We start from the raw sequence: 19,674 nt of genomic DNA, 5'->3' as shown, positions 1-19,674 counted from the left end.
ACTTCTGAGTGGCTTGAGTGATTTCTTTGCTCTAGGGATAAGATAGATTTCATGTCTTCTTTGCATGGATATTTTATATAAAAGGGAATAGGTAGATTATAGAGAGTCTACAAGTAAATGCAGAAAGAGGTGGTTACTCTAGGAGTTGATGGCTTGACTTGGATTAGGATGGAAGATGTGGAGACTGAGAAGAAGGCCAGCTGATGATCTATTTTAGAAGCATTATGTTTAATATAGGGCTTCCCTCACAACTCAGTTGGTAAAGAATCTGCCTGTAATGCAGGAGACTTGGGTTTGATTCCTGGGTTGGGAAAATCCCCTGGAGAGGAAAATGGCAACCCACTCCAGTATTCTTGTCTGGAAAATCCCATTGGCAGAGGAGCCTGGCAGGCTAGAGTCCACAGGATCACAAGAGTCAGACACGCCTTAGTGATTAAACCACCACCACTACCAAGTTTAATATAGATACAGAAGGCTGAAAGAAAGTGTAGAATCAAGGATAATATAATACCTCCTTTTGAGCATCAGGAAGACTGTTGATGCCCTTAGGTAGAACAGCAAAGATTGGGGAAGAAAAGGGATGAATATGAGGGGGAACACGGTGGATAGGTATAGTTGGTTCGGTTTGTTACATGTTACATTTCAGGTAAATATAATGCATTTAAGTATAAGTATAACAATGCATATTATGGATCATTGAAGCATTGGGATATCAGTTTTGCGGATGTAACTGGGATTTTTTAGATGAATAGAGTAGAAAATGCAAGATTTTATCACATGTAAGAGAGAATAATTTTGTTTTGTGTTCTTGTTTTGATTATGAATTCATATATTTATGTGCAACAGATCACAATATAAAATGTGTTTCTTACCTTGGATCACAGTCAAAGAAAATTTGAAAACTCCTGATCTGGGAAGAATTTAACACAGTGAAGATAAAAAAAGCCAAACATAAAGTTCTAAGGCCCCTTGTCACTGAAAGTAGAAGTCAGCAGCAAATAAAGTAGGATGAAAACCAAGAGTCTGTAGTTCAGTTTCTGACATGCTGCATGTATATAGGCTGAAACTAAACAAAACCACCTAATATGAGCAAAATCACCATGCATGCACTAGTTTATCCTCACCTTACAGATAAAGATAACTTCTCAGATCAGTGGATTTATGCTAAGTCACTTCAGTCATGTCTGAGTCTTTACTATCCTATGGACTGTAGTCTGCCAGGTTCCTCTGTCCATGGGATTCTCCAGGCAAGAATACTGGAGTGGGTTGTCATGTCCTTCTCCAGGCAATCTTCCCAACCCAGGGATCAAGCCCACATCTCTTATGTCTACCTGTCTACCTTCATTGGCAGGTGAGTTCTTTACCTCTAGTGCCACCTGGGAAGCCCCTCTCAGATCCAAAAAAGAAGATTACAAAAATAGACTGTCATATTAAAATTTTCATTTATGCTTCATGCTTTTCTGTACTATGGCATCACTATGTGACTTTAGACCTTCTTGGGGGACATTTATTTATAGTTTAAGAAAGAATCCCAAAGATAACTTTTATATAAAATATTGTAGTGTCAAGCACACATGCATTTATTAAGTGTAAAAATATAGGTTAATTAGTAAAGAAATGTTTATTCTTTGAGCAGATGGAATGTTTCCACAACACAGAAGCACACTGGAGAATTTAGAGGATACCTAGAAAGTGTCAGAATGCCAAGAACACATTATCTGTCTACCTATGGAACTTGTACAGTAATGGTGCTCATAGTTACTGTACAGTTTTTTACAAGTTCCTTTGATTTTGATATTATTATGTGGGTGGAGGATTTGGGTTTGTTATCATATCCTATGTACTATAGATGACAGAGACTGAGCTACTCAGCTTTCACTTTTGCTTTTGGATCAGAGGCAACCATATGCCATTTTTCAATGATGAAGTTTTCCAGTTCAGTGGAAGTGATTCTCTGAATTTATTTAAACTTTATGATATTTAAAAAGTAAAGAAATATAGTCAGTTTGAACTGTGGCCCATGTTAGAATACAAGAAATGCATAATCAATTTAATTGAAGATTGTCTCCAAACTTCTAAGACATTTCTTAATAAGCTATGGTTATTTCATGAGAACTTTCTCTAGGGCTCAGTTGATGAATTAGTGCTAAATAGATAAGCCAGATTCTAAATCAAATCTCTAGAATGAGATAGTATTCTGGCTAGTTTGCAATCCATCTGAATCATTCATCCAGTTAATGCCCAAATTATCAATTACCGTTCTTGTCGGAACAGGTTAATTCAGCTTTAGCTTCTAGTTTAAACTTAAAAGCTGGAACTTTCATCCAAAAACTTCAATTCAGCCACAGTTTTAACCTAATAATTCAACTTTGCAACAGTAAGTAGTCTGAACAAAAAATACAATATCATATCAAGGAAATCATGGAAGAAATACCAGCTATCATGCTATTCCCTTCCCAATATTTACTCAACCTTTAAACACATTGAAATATGAAGTAATTCTTCAATTTAAATCTATATTTTTTTTTTTACATGTGGTTAGTCCTATGCCTAGCACAGAAAAAAAAAAATCATTCAGTAAAACATTGTTGAATATGTGAGTAAATGAACAAATGAATGACTAAAAAAGTAAATTCTATGTTATCCATATACAATGATGTACTTCATAGGATTATAAAGTTTAAATGAAAACAGTTAATAATAAATTTGATCCCACTTCTGTAGATCCCAGATTCTTTAATCTGTAAAATGAGGATAAGGTGGTGCATGCTTCACAGTGCTTTTGCAATGATAATCACATTAAATGATTTTTATCTTTTGTTCTGTGTATCCGTATATCCATTTTTATTATTAAGCTTCTACACATGTGAGGAAACTTGCTAGTTATTTTTAAATACTTCATCATGTTCACTTCAGGGTGTCATAGCCTACTGAGACTTGTCCAAATTCATAGAGCTGGTGAGAAGTGTAGCTGGGACTCAAACTCAGGACTTGGATTCCCATGCCTAGGATTCTCTCAGGTCTACCATGTCACCATCCCACAGAGTTCAGTTAATCATATAGCTTCTTTTATGACTGCAAAAGGCATATTCAATAGCAATTTGAAAAGAAAGTATGGCAGACTGGGAATGCTTTCATTTATTAAACAAATATTGTATGTGTTATGTAAAATGCACTACAGATGTTGAGGATAAAACAACAAAGAAAATAATATTTCTAGTCTTAAGGATATTTCATTCAAGAGTAATGTCCCTTTATATCTTTATGCTGCTGCTGCTGCTAAGTCGCCTCAGTCGTGTCCGACTCTGTGCGACCCCATAGACGGCAGCCCACCAGGCTCCGCCATCCCTGGGATTCTCCAGGCAAGAACACTGGAGTGGGTTGCCATTTCCTTCTCCAGTGCATGAAAGTGAAAAGTGAAGGTGAAGTCTCTCAGTCGTGTCCGACTCTTCGCGACCCATGGACTGCAGCCTACCAGGCTCCTCCGTCCGTGGGATTTTCCAGGCAAGAGTACTGGAGTGGGGTGCCATTGCCTTCTCCGATATCTTTAGGCTAGTTTCATGTGTATTTATGCAGGCTAATGGAACAGGTTCTACTTTAAGTAGGATTGTCAGGTGAGATCTCTTTGCGAATGTGGTGATCCACCACAGAGTTGAAAACCAGAAAGAAGCTAGTAGAACAATGCCTGCTCAGAGGGAATAATTAGATTGAGGAAAACATAGTTGACATACTTGAGAGCCAACAGCAGGTCCTTATCGCTGAAACACATTGAGCAAATAGAAGACTGAAGAAACTGAAGCACCAGAGCCAAACCACACTGAACCTTGTACACCAACAGAAGGATCCTGGATTGTGTCAAATATAAAGAAAAATATTCAGGAAGTTGGAGAGAGACATGACATCCCCTCACATTATCTTCTTTCTTCTGCACAACCTCAGGTATAGCTTTCTCCCCAGAAGATGTGAGTGAATCAAGAGAGAGAGACCCTAAAATCAACTCAAAGTGTATTTAGAACAACAATTAAACAACACCTTCTCTTGACTTGTATCTAATTATAGGAAGCCAGGAAAATCTATCTTCTCACCAAGCAGTATAGGATCCAACAGTGAATGGGACAGCATCCACAAGGCCTGGGAGACGTGGTGAGAGGGCAAAATCTCACAAAACTCTGAAAGTGAATCCTCTCATTTTCAATCCACCAAGGCGCTTCCCTCCAGAGTTACTGGATTTATCAAGCTTAGTAAGCACCAATTTTCTCTCCCTCATCTATTTCTTTTATTATTCTTTGGATGTTTGCAGAATTTGTAATGTTCTTTATTGTTTCTGATACTGGTGTTTCTGCAATTTGGTTGTTGTTTTCCTCAGTTGGTCTTACTAGGGGATTATCGATTTTACTGGTCTTTCCAAATAATCAATTTATGATGCCAATTTTTCCTTTTATTTCTATTATATTAATTTATGATCTTATCTATATAATTTATTTCAGTTATTTTAATGTGCTACAGTTTATAATTTTTGAGATGTGTACTTAGATTATGGATTTTAATCCTTTTTGAATATATTTTATAAACCAAAATTTTCTTAAAGTATAGGTTTCCATACATTTAATTTTGTCATTTTAATTATAATTCAATTTAAAATGTAATATAATTGTTATTTAAATAATTATTTATTTTTTAAAGTGTATTAGATTTTCTAGATCAGGTTTTCTAGAATTACTTATAAAAATATGGGATTTTCTTCCTTATTACTGGTATTGTTTATTAATTGCACTTTGAAGAAAGAACATACTCAGTTTTATCTCTATAACTTAAGATTTATTAACCTGTTCTTTATGTCCCAAGTTATAATCAGTTGTTAAAATGTACCATGTGTCCAGAAAATAACACTTGCTCTGAAGTTAACTGGTTGAGATGTTCTATGTATATCAATTAGAGGCTGTTTGCTAAATTTCAGTTCAAAACTTCTCTATGTTTATAGACTTTCTGCCTATTTGAGGTATAGTTACTAAGTGAAATCCTTTATTCCAATCATGATTTTGCTTTATTTCTCCTAACCCCATCAATTTCTTGCCTTATATATCAAGACTCAATTATGTATGTACTCACATGAAAAAAGTTAAATTTTACTGGTGGATATTTTTATCAATGTCAAGTAATGGTTTTGTTGGAAATTATACTTTGACATTATTTTTTCAGTTTTTCTTAGTGTTTTCATGATATATCTGCTCAGTTTTTGCTGTCAGCGTCTCTATATCACTATGTATTTGGTCTTTTGTAGTCAAGACATACATGACTTTTAAAGAGTCCAGACTGACAATCTCTGTCTTTTATTTGGAAATGTTAGTCTACTTAATATAATCATTGATGAATTTATGTTTAATATTTCTTTTACTATTTCTTTTTCTTTTTCTGTCCTATGTTGTTGTTCCTATTTTCTTGAAAATTAATGATTGTTTTTATTATTTCTTTCCCCTCTCTGTTTGTCAGTGAATCCCATTGTTGTTGTTTTGCTCTTTACACTAGGTTTCCTTAGAACCTTTACCATTTAACCAGGAAATTCAATGATTATAGACAACCTTAACTTTTTTCAAACTGTCAAATTATATATTATAGATATCATGTGTATGTTTATGTAGATCCTACTACATATATTTATGTGTTTAAATACATATTTCACTCTTATTGTATATAGCCAATGTTTGTATGCTCAATATTATTGTTTCATAGAGTTAATTTATTCATTAGAATCCATTGACATACTCACCTTTTCAATTTAATTTTTTTTTCAGTTATATGAGATCATTTCATTTTTGCCAAAGCACTTTTCAATATTTCTTTAATGATGCTCTCAGTGATTATTGGTTTTTGTTTGTCTTCACTATTTGGCTTTTATTTTGACAAATTATTTCAGTAAGTATAGAATTCTTGGTTGTCGTTTTCCCCAAGGCCACCCTCACTAGATTGCAGAGTCACTGGAAATAATCAACAGATTAAGCACATAGTTTACTCATGGCAAGATTTATCACAGTGACCTAGTAAGACCATGTACCTAGGTAATAAGAGAATGATGAAGACAGAGTGTAGAGAAATCCATGTGCAAGTTTCCTTATGCTCTAGCCATCCTGAGGATTAATGCAGAGCACACTCTTTCCCTTACAAATAGCAATGTGTGTATGATACATCTGCCTAGGAAAGCTGATAGGAACTTAGTACCCATGGTTTTTATTAGGACTGGTTACATTGGCACCTGTTGCCTTGAAGATACTAAAATTCCAGGCTCCCAGAAGGAAAGCAGGTGTTCAACATAAACCATATTTTTTTCATTAAAAATTTAGGCAGAGTAAAACCACTCTTCTCAGTTAACTGCTTATGAGGAACATCCTAAAAGCCACATTTCAAAATGCCACCCAAGGGCAAATGTTAGAGGGAGGCCTTTCTATACATAGTTGTCTCAGGCCTCAAATGTTAACTTTTTTCCGAACAGTGGACAATTACTTTTAATAATTTGCAAATGTGATTCCTTTTTCTGCCTTCCATTGTTACTGTTTATGTGAGTTATTAGTATCAATGATCTTTTGAACATAATATGCTTTTTATTTACATTTAAGATTTATCTCTAAGATTGATCATAATATACTTAGATTGGTTTCCTCTACATTCTCTTTTTGTGCTTTTTTAGGTGCAGTACTTCAAATCTTTTTCTGGATATCTTCCATAAATTCTGAAAAATTTGTATGCATAACTTTATATATATTTTCTCCTTTTAATTTTCCTCTGTCTCTGAGGTTCTAATTACTTATATCTTTGATCTTTATGCCATATCTCACCCTATCAGTAAGTGCCAAGGTAAAGAAACATCAGTATAAACAACTCACTATTCCTCTGTTAACCCCTCAAAACTGAAAAGTGAAAGTGAAAGTCACTCAGTCATGTCCTACTCTTTGCAACCCCCTGGACTGTGGTCTGTGGAATTCTCCAGGCCAGAATACTGGAATGGGTAGCCTTTTCCTTCTCCAGGGATTTTCCCAACCCAGGGATCAAACCCAGGTCTCCCACATTGCAGGCATCTTAACCAGCTGAGCTACAAGGGAAGCCCAATAACCCCTCAAGTCATTACCAATCTCTTAAAGATAATCACTCTCCTGATGCTTGTGTGTGTGTGTGTGTGTGTGTGTGTGTATGTGTGTGTGTGTGTGTGTGTGTTCGGTCACTCTGTATCTGGCTCTTTGTGACCCCATGAACTGCTGCTACGTCCATGGGATTGTCCAGGCAAGAATACTTGAGGTTGTTGCCATTTTCTATTCCAGACTATCTTCCTGACCCAGAGATTGAGCACAGGTCTCTTGTGTCTCCTGCATTGGCAGGAAGATCTTTACACTGTGCCATCTGGGAGGCACTCTCCTGATTCTTCAGTTCAGTTCAGTCGCTTAGTCGAGGCTGACTCTTTGCAACCCCATGGACTGGAGCACACCAGGCTCTCCTGTCCATCACTGACTCACGGAGCTTACTCAAACTCATGTCCATCAAGTCGGCATTGCCATCCAATCGTCTCATTCTCTGTCCTCCCCTTCTCCTCCTGCCTTCAATCTTTCCCAGCATCAGGGTCTTTTCTGATGAGTCAGTTCTTCGCATCAGATGGCCGAAGTATTGGAGCTTCAGCTTCAGCATCAATCCTTCCAAAGAATGTTCAGGACTGATTTCATTTTGGATTGACTGGTTGGATCTCTTTGCAGTCCAAGGGAATCTCAAGAATCTTCTCCAACACCACACAGTTCAAAAGCCTCAGTTCTTTGGTGCTCAGCTTTCCTTATAGTCCAACTCTCACATCCATACACGACTACTGGAAAAAACCATAGCTTTGACTAGATGGACCTTTGTTGGTAAAGTAACATCTCCGCTTTTTAATATGCTGTCTAGGTTGGTCATGCTTCCTAAGCCCCACTTGACTTCGCATTCCAGGATGTCTGGCTCTAGGTGAGTGATCACACTGTCGTGGTTATCTGGGTCATCTTTTTTCTCTAGTTATTCTGTGTTTCTTGCCACCTGTTCTTAATGGTTTTTGCTTCTGTTAGGTCCATACCATTTCTGTCCTTTATTGTGCCTATTTTTGCATGAAATATTCCCTTGGTATCTCTAATTTTCTTGAAGAGATCTCTAGTCTTTCCCATTCTATTGTTTTCCACTATTTCTTTTCATTAATCACTGAGGAAGGCTTTCTGATCTCTCCTTGCTATTCTTTGGAACTCTGCATTCAAATGTGTTTATCTTTCCTTTCCTCCTTTGTCTTTCACTTCTCCTCTTTTCACAGCTATTTGTAAGACCTCCTCAGACAACCATTTTGCCTTTTTGCATTTCTTTATCTTGGGGTTGGTCTTGATTCCTGCTTCCTATAAAATGCCATGAACCTCTGTCCATAGTTTTTAAGGTACTCGGTCTATAAGATCTAATCCCTTAAATCTATTTGTCACTTCCGCTGTATAATTGTTTACATTGACTGATGTTTACATTGACTTAATTATATAGCTTGCTATTGATAATTCTTTTAAAGTACTCAAATTGTGTTAACATAAATTAGCTTCTTTTATGTTGAAATTAATGTCAAAATAGCCACACTAACAATGAAAATAATACTAATTTAATTCTTCCTTTTAAATGAATAAAAAGAGGAATAATTTCTCTCCCCATATCCTGTTAGTTTATCTTATATTCACCTCTTTCTTGAATATACTCTATACCTATCAGCTAAATGAAATAGTATTTATAGCACTTATCAAATAATATGATTGACTCTTCAGTGTTAGGAAGTGTCACAACTTACTTCAAATTTTATCATCCTGGCACAACTTATTCTATCAATTCCTTGATTAAAGACTTTTGACAGCTCCTCACAGGCTTCCTAGGTAGCTCAGATGGTAAACATTTGTCTATGATGCAGGAGACCTGGGTTTGATTCCTGGGTCAGAAAGATCCTCTGGAGAAGGGAATGGCACCCCACTCCAGTATTCTTACCTGGAGAATCCCACGGACAGAGAAGCCTAGCAGGCTACAGTCCATGGGTTCGCAAAGAGTTAGACACAGTTGAGTGACTAACATACACACACTACTTTTAAAGTTCAAACTTCTTATACTGTACTCACAAAACTAGTTTATGCCTCTCCCAAAGATAATCCAGCCTTTTTTCTTGATGCCCAAATTCTCTGCTTCTGTATCTTGCAACCAGAGCTCAGGTTTATTGAAAGACGCTAAATCCTTTAACTGTAGTCTTACACTTTGGCGATGTAGTCGCTAAATTGTGTCCCACTCTTGAGACCCCGTGGACTGTAGCCTGCAAGGCTCCTCTGTCCATGGGATTCTCCAGGTAAGAATACTGGAGTGGGTTGCCTTTCCCTTCTCTAGGGGATCTTCCTGACCTAGGAATTGAGCCTGGATCTCCTGAATTGAAGGCAGATTCTTTTTTTTTTTTTTTCTTTTTTTTCCATTTATTTTTATTAGTTGGAGGCAAATTACTTTACAATATTGTAGTGGTTTTTGTCATATATTGACATGAATCAGCCATGGATTTACATGTATTCCCCATCCCGATCCCCTCTCCCACCTCCCTCTCCACCCAATCCCTCTGGGTCTTCCCATTGCACCAGGCCCAAACACTTGTCTCATGCATCTAACCTGGGCTGGTGATCTGTTTCACCATAGATAATATACATGTTTCAATGCTGTTCTCTCGAAACATCCCACCCTCGCCTTCTCCCACAGAGTCCAAAAGTCTGTTCTGTACATCTGTGTCTCTTTTTCTGTTTTGCATATAGGGTTATTATTACCATCTTTCTAAATTCCATATATATGTGTTAGTATGCAGTATTGGTGTTTTTCTTTCTGGCTTACTTCACTCTGTATAATGGGCTCCAGTTTCATCCATCTCATCAGAACTAATTCAAATGAATTCTTTTTAATGGCTGAGTAATATTCCATGGTGTATATGTACCACTGCTTCCTTATCCATTCGTCTGCTGATGGGCATCTAGGTTGCTTCCATGTCCTGGCTATTATAAACAGTGCTGCGATGAACATTGGGGTGCACGTGTCTCTTTCAGATCTGGTCTCCTCGGTGTGTATGCCCAGAAGTGGGATTGCTGGGTCATATGGCAGTTCTTACACTTTCTAACACCATACACAAAAATAAACTCAAAATGGATTAAAGATCTAAATCTAAGACCAGAAACTATGAAACTCCTAGAGGAGAACATAGGCAAAACACTCTCCAACATAAATCACAGCAGGATCCTCTATGACCCACCTCCCAGAATATTGGAAATAAAAGCAAAAATAAACAAATGGGATTTAACGAAACTTAAAAGCTTTTGCACAACAAAGGAAGCTATAAGCAAGGTGAAAGGACAGCCCTCAGATTGGGAGAAAATAATAGCAAACGAAGCAACAGACAAAGGATTAATCTCAAAAATATACAAGCAACTCCTGAAGCTCAATTCCAAAAACATAAATGACCCAATCAAAAAATGGGCCAAAGAACTAAACAGACATTTCTCCAAAGAAGACATACAGATGGCTAACAAACACATGAAAAGATGCTCAACATCATTCATTATCAGAGAAATGCAAATCAAAACCACAATGAGGTACCATTACATGCCAGTCAGAATGGCAGCTATCCAAAAGTCTACAAGCAATAAATGCTGGAGAGGGTGTGGATAAAAGGGAACCCTCTTACACTGTTGGTGGGAATGCAAACTAGTACAGCTGCTATGGAGAACAGTGTGGAGATTTCTTAAAAAACTGAAGGCAGATTCTTTACTGACTGAGCTATGAGGGAAGCCCTAGTCTTGCACTCTACATCTAGTTATATGATTAGAGTGAATATTCTTTTTTGTTTTTATTTTGGTCATTTGCCAAGATATAATATTAAAATATTACAATCAAATTGTGATTTAACTCTTTGAAAAGGAATATTATTTCTACCACATGTGAAAATGAAATATTTCTGAGTAGTAGTCATTCTTTTATGTCTATACTGATATCTCTATTTTGATTAAAATGATGTCTGCATCATATTAAGTACTCAATAAAAAAAGCTTTTGTTATTTAAAATAATTATTTTATTATTAATGAAATTTACTTATAATCATAGAGCAAATTCTGTTTAATTAATGAGTTCCTAGATCACCTCATCAAATGAGACTATAAGACTCTAGGCCAAAATTGTCTTAATAATTTTATTTAGAAACTTTAAATTATTTAATTGCTTTTTAATTTACCCTAATAACTTTTAAATTTGACCTTCTCCATGATTGTATTTGATGTATCAATTTGAGATAATATACTTGGGAAGTTCACTGAATTTTTTTCTCAATTCATATGGTTAATGAGTCTGATTCCTACATTAACTTTTTATCCTCTCAGTTTTATACATAAAAGTACATATTGGCAGTAGCCATTCTTTAATGATGTCTCAGAAAAAGAGAATAAGGGGTGTGAATGTGGGGTTGTTAGTTACACTACTTCTTTCATTTATTCTTACCTAGTCACAGAATCCATGTAAGATCTTATTGAATACAGTGTAAATAAAATGCAAAATTTGTTTTTGAATGGAAGAGTCAACCAACATTTGCAATAATATGTTAATGTCTTTTTATGGAAATAGGAAGAGGAATCTATGAGAACTGAGAAGATACATTAATGAAGTTTGGTTTCGGAATATGTTTCTTTTCTTTTCTTTCATTACATTTATACCAAATTACAATAATCACAAAGAATGAATTAAAGATTCTAATGCAACTGCAGATTCTGTTGATTAAATAGGCTAATCATGCAGAAATTCAAGGTTGCGAAAGTGTAATTATATTTAAACCATATTAGTATCATTAGTATAATTAAATTCAAATTTTTATAGAAATTGTAAATACTTGATAATTCCAATTCCCCTTACCAACTTCATTAGTTGAAATTTCATTCTTTATAAGACATATCTATAAATTTGCATCCCAGAAAAAATAATTCTATGTGTATTTGAGAACAAATCCATTTTACAAGAGGTAAATAGCAAACTTCATGCTGGTGAATGATTATCTTTAATTTGTTATGATGCCTCATGATTAAATCAGAAAGAAATGAGACTAGCTCACTTTTGCAATGTATAGGGAAAAGATTCATAGCTATTGCTAAAATATACCATCCATTGTAGTCAGGAAGAATAGCAAGGCCAAATTTTTGTTAATGAAACAAACTGACAGCTTTTTATGTATTTATGTATAAATATACATTTATGTATTTATGGATACACATTTATTGCTTTAAGAAACTTTTGAACTTATTGGCATGGGAAAAGTGAACAATATTATTTATTTCAGATACAAATAATGAAGAAGAAGATATGGAATATTTTTTGGGCTCCAAAATCACTGCAGCCATGAAATTAAAAGACGCTTACTCCTTGGAAGGAAAGTTATGACCAAACTAGATAGCATATTAAAAAGCAGAGACATTACTTTGCCACAAAATGTCCGTCTGGTCAAGGCTATGGTTTTTCCAGTGGTCATGTATGGATGTGAGAGTTGGACTGTGAAGAAAGCTGAGCGTCGAAAAATTGATGCTTTTGAACTGTGGTGTTGGAGAAGACTCTTGAGAGTCCCTGGGACTGCAAGGAGATCCAACCAGTCCATTCTAAAGGAGATTAGTCCTGGGTGTTCATTGGAAGGACTGATGCTGACGCTGAAACTCCAGTACTTTGGCCGCCTCATGCGAAGAGTTGACTCATTGGAAAAGACCCTGATGCTGGGAGAGATTGGGGGCGGGAGGAGGAGGGGACAACAGAGTCTGAGACGGCTGGATGGCATCACCAACTCGATGGGCATGAGTTTGAGTAAACTCTGGGGGTTGGTGATGGACAGGGAGGCCTGGCGTGCTGCAATTCAGGGGGTCGCAAAGAGTCAGACATGACTGAGTGACTGAACTGAAGTATTAAAGCCAGAAGATATAACCTTAAAGGCACATTTACTCAGAAGTAATTAGTTACAAGCAACAAACTACCTGAAAATTTTCTTTTCATGGCATAAGATTTTATAGTTGAACTAGGTAGAAACATAGAAATCAGATTGAAATTAACATGATAAACTAACTCAAAGTTTAAAAAGAAACAGCAGAACAATGAAATACAAAGTAAGATGAGAACCATAAGGTATTGCAAATACTAATGATATGATTTGTTCTCTTCTTCTCAGAAACTTCTCCTTCCGTTTCTTTTTCTGTTCTTTCCTTACTCTTTCTCTTTACCAACGGCAGCTGTTTTTTTTTTTTTTTAAGAAACTTGGTGAAAATTCTCTGTTTTGTCTGAATACTTTCTTAAAATTATTCAGACTTGTGGTTAGCAAGTCAGATGGGTAGATAAATTATTCATGTTTAATTTGTCAAATGGTACACTTCTGTTTTGCCTCTCTTTATATTTACCATTTTTCACTTACTGCATTTGTGTTCTCAGAATGAAATAGTCTATGAAAGTGAAAGTTGGCTTATAATTGAACATTATATTTCTGATAATTTTTAGTTGGAAAATATTACTTTAACAGAACATCTCAAATAAAAATAAGCCTGAGAATTTTTCCTAAAATCTACAGTCAATAAATGTTTATATCTCTATGGTTTAGAGAGTATGGGTCATAATTATTATAAAGTAGATAGTCATGTGAAGTTATGCAATCATAGCCATTAAGAGTTTACTGTCAACATCTCTACTGTCAAATAGTTGTGAGATCTTTTAGTAAAATAATCAAACAGCCAATCGACCAATCAAAGAAATAAATTTATTTCAATAAAAACTTTAGCTAATGTACTAGGGTGCTTCAAGGAAACAAAACTAACACATCTACACCTTTTTGTGATAAATACAAAGTCGTGCTGTAACTGAGACTGAAAGAGGAGGGAAGTTTTTATTGTTTCCATATAAACAGAAAAGCCAGTTGCTAGAGGGTACACTAAATTCGCTTCACTAGGCTCATTGAATTTGTGTTGACCCTAAAGGAAGAGGTTAGGACAGACACTGATGGGCCAATCTGAAAATTTTCATAGAATTATAGTACCAAAATCATTAGTTCCAGGATTAGAGGACAAAACAGACACAAGCTTGGGGATAGCACCATCCCTCAGCAGCTCTGGTTTGAGGGCTTTTGGAATACTAGGAGGCAACACCACTGGCCTGGGTGGTATTGTTCAGTTCTGAAACACCATCAAGAGTATTGGTTACAGTGAGCCTGTCGTAAGCAGCACTCAGCCTTAGAAAAGTTACCAGATGGAAGTGAGTCCAGAAGAGAAAAACAAACTAAAAATGAGGAAGGTGTCTTCTTGAAAGAAAGGGGAAAAAAATTATGTTTTGCCACTAATTTAGCCATGTGAAACTCATCTCATCACCCTTTTCTGGGTCTGAAGCTGCTGTCTCTAAAAGTGCCATCTCATTGAGCATTGGTTAGTGCTACAGAAATCTTGAAGCTTATGTGCAAAATTGTTTTTAAATTTTGTGTTATTTGGGGTTGAGGCACACTGGTCACCCCACTGGCTCTGAGAGGCAGTTATGGTCTGTGGGTTGGCAGTGTGCTGATCTTATAAAGTTTCTTTCCCTACTCAATTCTCACTTTTTGATGAGGTTTCAGTGAGGGCTGTTATATCTGCATCCTATAGCTTAATTGGTTTAAAATGTATTCTCTTTGGTGTGGTCTTTTGGGGGGCTGATTAGGAGAAAGAAAAAAAAACAGTGTAACTGTTTTGATACTGAAAATTGACAAATGTCTTTTTGAAATAAAGAACCAGTCCCTCCAAAATAAATTAAAAAAAAAAACAAGGAAGATATTGTATGATAATAGAAAAGAGAGCATATAAGAGGTATGCCTGGAGAACTGTGAACAATATTTGGAGGCTTTGGAGGGAGAAGACCATGTGGAAGGGCTGGAAGTCCCTTAAACTTCATTTAAATGTATAGGTCTATGAGGCTGAATACATGCTGGATAAATCTTTGATAACCATTTATGGCACAAAAGCTGTTTAAAATGTGGAAGTGAAAGTCTTTACAACATTTAGCAAAGACAGAGTGCAAATTCCCTTGCAGATGCTGGAGCTATCAATTCTTATTTACTGACTAGTGAGGTTTCAGTAATATAATATGGTTGCTTTTTTCATGTGTTGGCCATAAACTGAATTAACAAATCCTGGTGGAAAAAATCCATCATTGTGAAATTATAATTATTCTTATTAACATACAACTTGCTTGCATATTAAGCAATTAAATATTGATCCAGGTTAAAAAATGGATCATATTCTTTTATTAAGAACAAAATGCATTTAATGTTTCTCTTCCTAGAAAAATGTGTATATAGCCATACCAATTAGTGAACGGGTAGGAGGAGACTACAAATTTTTCTTTCTAAGCTTTGTTTTGTCTCTTTGATTGGCATGATGCAGTAAGTACATTTCTGAAGATAAATACTCTAGAAAGGCTCTGGCATCTGTGCCAGAATGTTTATGGAAGCAATTTTTTCTGCCTCCACCTCCAATTATAAAAGAAAGAAACAAAAAAAGCAAAACAGAATCACAGGATACAGCTGCAGTAACAACAAGGGGAGAAAGGAAAGTTGAATTAATCTTGATACAACCATACCATTAATTACTATAGAGTTGACAAAAAAGGATGTAAAATATACAACTCTGAAAATTAAGGGTATATTTTATTTGGTTCCAAAGTAAAAAATAAAATTCCAGAGATATACCAGTTGTATGATGCTTCCTAAATAAAACCCATATGTTTTTATATATATATATATGTATTTAAGCTTGGGGAAAGCTGTGGATTGTATAGCCCAGGGTAACATCAATTACACTAGAAAGTGACAGACATAAATGAACTTGCACAAAATTTAAAGTTTAATAGCTATTTTCAAAATTTTATTTTATTAACTTTTTGTCTCTTTCTAGCCAATTTGTACGATTCATCGTTAGTTATTTTGTTAATCGGGATTCTTAATTTTAAGCAATGCAAGCTGACTCACGCTGAGTTGAGTAGAAATGGATTTTACAAAGTATTGGATTGTTCACTGGGTTATTGAGAGAGCTGAAGAATCTCATTTGGGAAAAAAAATTAAAAAAACTCCACATCATGATGTATAGTTGTTACCAGTAATGAAGTGTAGGTGATCACAGAATAAAAGTAGCTTCTCTGTTTAATTTCCAAATGTTTGGTGACAAATTTTAATTACCAGAATGTTTAATGTGTAGGTGAATTTGATTTTGCTCTTCCTTCTTGCAAAGCCCTTGTTTTTTGTATTAATAAAAATGTGTCTTTTCTATTAGTTCCCCACTGTCACCAAAACCTGTTAAAATTTTATTGAAATTTCATTGTGGAAAGTTAATATCTTTCTTAAGTTTTCCACTTCAGCAATTTGGCATCTCTCCATTTATTGTGAATATCTTCACATATTTATAGAATTTATGAACTTGCCCCATAATTATATTTGTGTATTTAAGTTGATTCCTGGGTATTTTAAAGTTTTTGTTGCTCTTGTGAAGTATAATATTTTCCGTTACATTTTTTTAATTAATTTTTGATGGTGTAAAGGAATTTCCTTGATTTATTGATTTTTCTTTTTACAATGTTGTGGAAATTTTCAAAAAGTTCTACTAAGTTTTTGGTTTTTGAGGGTACTGTGTCATCTTGGAATAATTATACCATTATATCCTCCTTTCCAAATGTCAAATATCATTACCATTTTTTTCTTATCATTTGTTTTTTTTCTTTTTGTTTTGACCATATCTTATATAATTATTAAACAATAGTAGAGAGAATGGGTGTTCTTGGTTTGTTCTCTGTCTTAAATAAACTGTTTCTAAATACTCTTTCCATTGAATATGATGTGTACTATTCCTTTTATTAGCTAATCTTCACATATTATGTAAGTGCTCTTAAATTTTTGTTTCTCTAAAGTTTTTTGAAAGTAAACATGAAATTTTAGGCAGTATCTTTCTTAACTTATTACACTGAATTCAAACTAAGTGTGAAATTTTAAGCAGTGCTTTTCTGAATTATTTCACTTACATTGTAATACTTCTTTAGTCAAATAATTGAGTGCATCATAATAATAAACTTTCAGATACTAACCAGTCTTACATTTGAGTGATGAGAAAAGCTGTATGTGTGTGTGTGTGTGTGTGTGTGTGTGTGTGTATGTAAATATATGTATTTAAAATGTACATTTAGAGTTGACTAATTGTGTATGGTTTTAAGAGTTTTGTCTATAAAAATATAATTAACCTGAACATTTATTTATTCTCCTATATTTATCTAGATTGATATAAAGGTTATAATAACCTTGAGAAATATATAATTGGAATTTCAGTATTCTCATATTTTTCCAGAATTTTGTTCTCCATGATTTTCAAATTATGGTTTTACATATGTCTGGATGCTTCACAAGTCATGCCAAGAATCTAACACTCAATAGGGAAGCTTGGTTTCTTATTTAATAGCAACATGTACTTTTTAAAAAGGTTTTAGACTAGTTATTTATTACTGACCTTTTATTTTATTTATTTTTTGGCTGCACCACACAGCATGAGTGATCTTAGTTTCCCATCCAGGGCTCAAACTCAGGTCCATGGCAATGAGAGCACAGAGTCTAAAGAAGTCCTGACAATGAGTAATTTTAACTTAGGACAGAGAATTAGAATCTCTTCCAAAAGTACAAGGTAGATTATAGGAAAGAGAAGCATTTGTGCTTCAGAATGTGATTGAAATTTTAGGCTGCCCAGTCCAATGATGTATATTTGAAATTTGAAAACCAGACCAAATAAAATAAATATATTTCGCTATGTGACAAGAATTAAAGGGCTACTTCATGATAGTTAACAGTGTTTGCTCCACTCTAGGCAAAAACTTAACTTTGTTATTATCTTTCAATGCTTCATCCATGGCAGGCAGTGTTATATATGGACAAATGTAAACTTCCACATGTTGTTCAGTCAGTCATGTAAGTATCAACATAAGTTTCTGTGACATAGGGTCCTCTTATTGCCCAATTGCAATGACATAAAGATGTAAGATAGAAGTGAAACTGCAATTTAAATACTATGTAACAGGTAAGAAGATTGCTTACCTGCTTTTATCAAAATAATTGAACCACTGACAATAAGTGTTTGGAGCTGCATTTTAAGAAACAGAAGCTAAAAATATAGTGTTCTCACTTCTAATTATCGCAACTCTCCTTCTCCTCGTGTTGACATCTTGGAACTATTTTGTTTCAATTATTTTTTCCACTGATAACTAAGGAGGATTAGGTAAGTATTATAGCATAAGTAATACTAGGGCTTGGAAAGACAAATGTTATTAAGCAACACACCTCAGTTTCTATTAAGGTTTTTAACCATTTATCTGCTATTTGAGTACAATGGGTCTCTCTCTGTCTCACAGAGAAATATTTGATCTAGTGTTCAGAGAATTAGTTCTTTGGATCCAAGTTACACTGTTAAGATCAATGTTATAAAATGTTAAAGAAACAGATAAAAAATGGGCAGTTGAAGGTTTTCTGCATCAGCAATGTTACTGAACAAAAAAAGACTCTCAAAGGTAATAATTCTCAAACTTTCATAGTCCAAACTATGTCTGTTAATTTTTTGGCAAACTAAAATAATCTCAAAGGATTCCCTGGGTTTAGAAAATGTCAAAGTAATGAGAATTTAAATGAGACAGCCCAGTAATTTGCAATTAAACTATACAACAGTTATAATTTTAAGACTATAAGCTCAAAAATGCTATCAAGTAGCTTTATGAATTATAGAAAGTAAAAGAGGATAGAATACTACATAGGGGCTGAAGCTGATTATTTCTTATCTTAGTCTCTTTGTTAGACACAGGCAGCATATACTCGTTATAATATTTAATGAGTAATGCTGAGCTGTCGTAATCCCAGCTTCTATCTTTTCACAAAGCTGTTCATCTTATTATAAATCTAAATTCAATAGGTGTTCAACTGTGGGACCCAAGATGAATCAGTGCTGTGCATATTAATTGAAGCTTACAGTGGGAGATTTAGCCTGTAGATTAACTGTGGTTACAAGAAAACTTTAAGGAAAAGAGACTTTTAACCTCTACAGCATACATTAGCACATTTTGGATGGCAACATGCTTTCGGAGGGGTGATGTAACATGATATTTTATAATTTTTTTAAATACATGTGATTGAAAATTCAAGGGTTAGTTCCTATCCCTTACAGAGAAAATGTAAATATGCCACAAGTATGGCATAGGGAAAAAAAAATGAGTATGGACTTCACAGTCAATTCATTGTGTGTGTGTGTGTGTTTAGCTGCTAAATTGTGTCCAACTCTTGGGATCCCAAGGACTGTAGCCCATCAGGCTCCTCTGTCCATGGGATTACCCAGGCAAGATTTTTGGAATGGGTTACCATTTCCTACTCCAGGGGATCTTCATGGATCAAGGATTGAACCCATGTCTCCTGCATTGCAGGCAGAATCTTCACCACTGAGCCACAAGGGAAGCCCCAGTGAAGCATAGTTTCCTTCTTTTACTTATATTTCCTCTCTTTTGTGCATATTATTTTCTTAAGTTTTTTTTTTTTCTTTTAATCTTTGGCTGTGCTGGGTCTTCATTGATATGTGCAGGCT

The sequence above is a fragment of the Cervus elaphus genome, chromosome 15 (assembly GCF_910594005.1).
Source record: "Cervus elaphus chromosome 15, mCerEla1.1, whole genome shotgun sequence".
NCBI lineage: Eukaryota > Metazoa > Chordata > Mammalia > Artiodactyla > Cervidae > Cervus > Cervus elaphus.
This window is presented reverse-complemented; position numbering follows the sequence as displayed.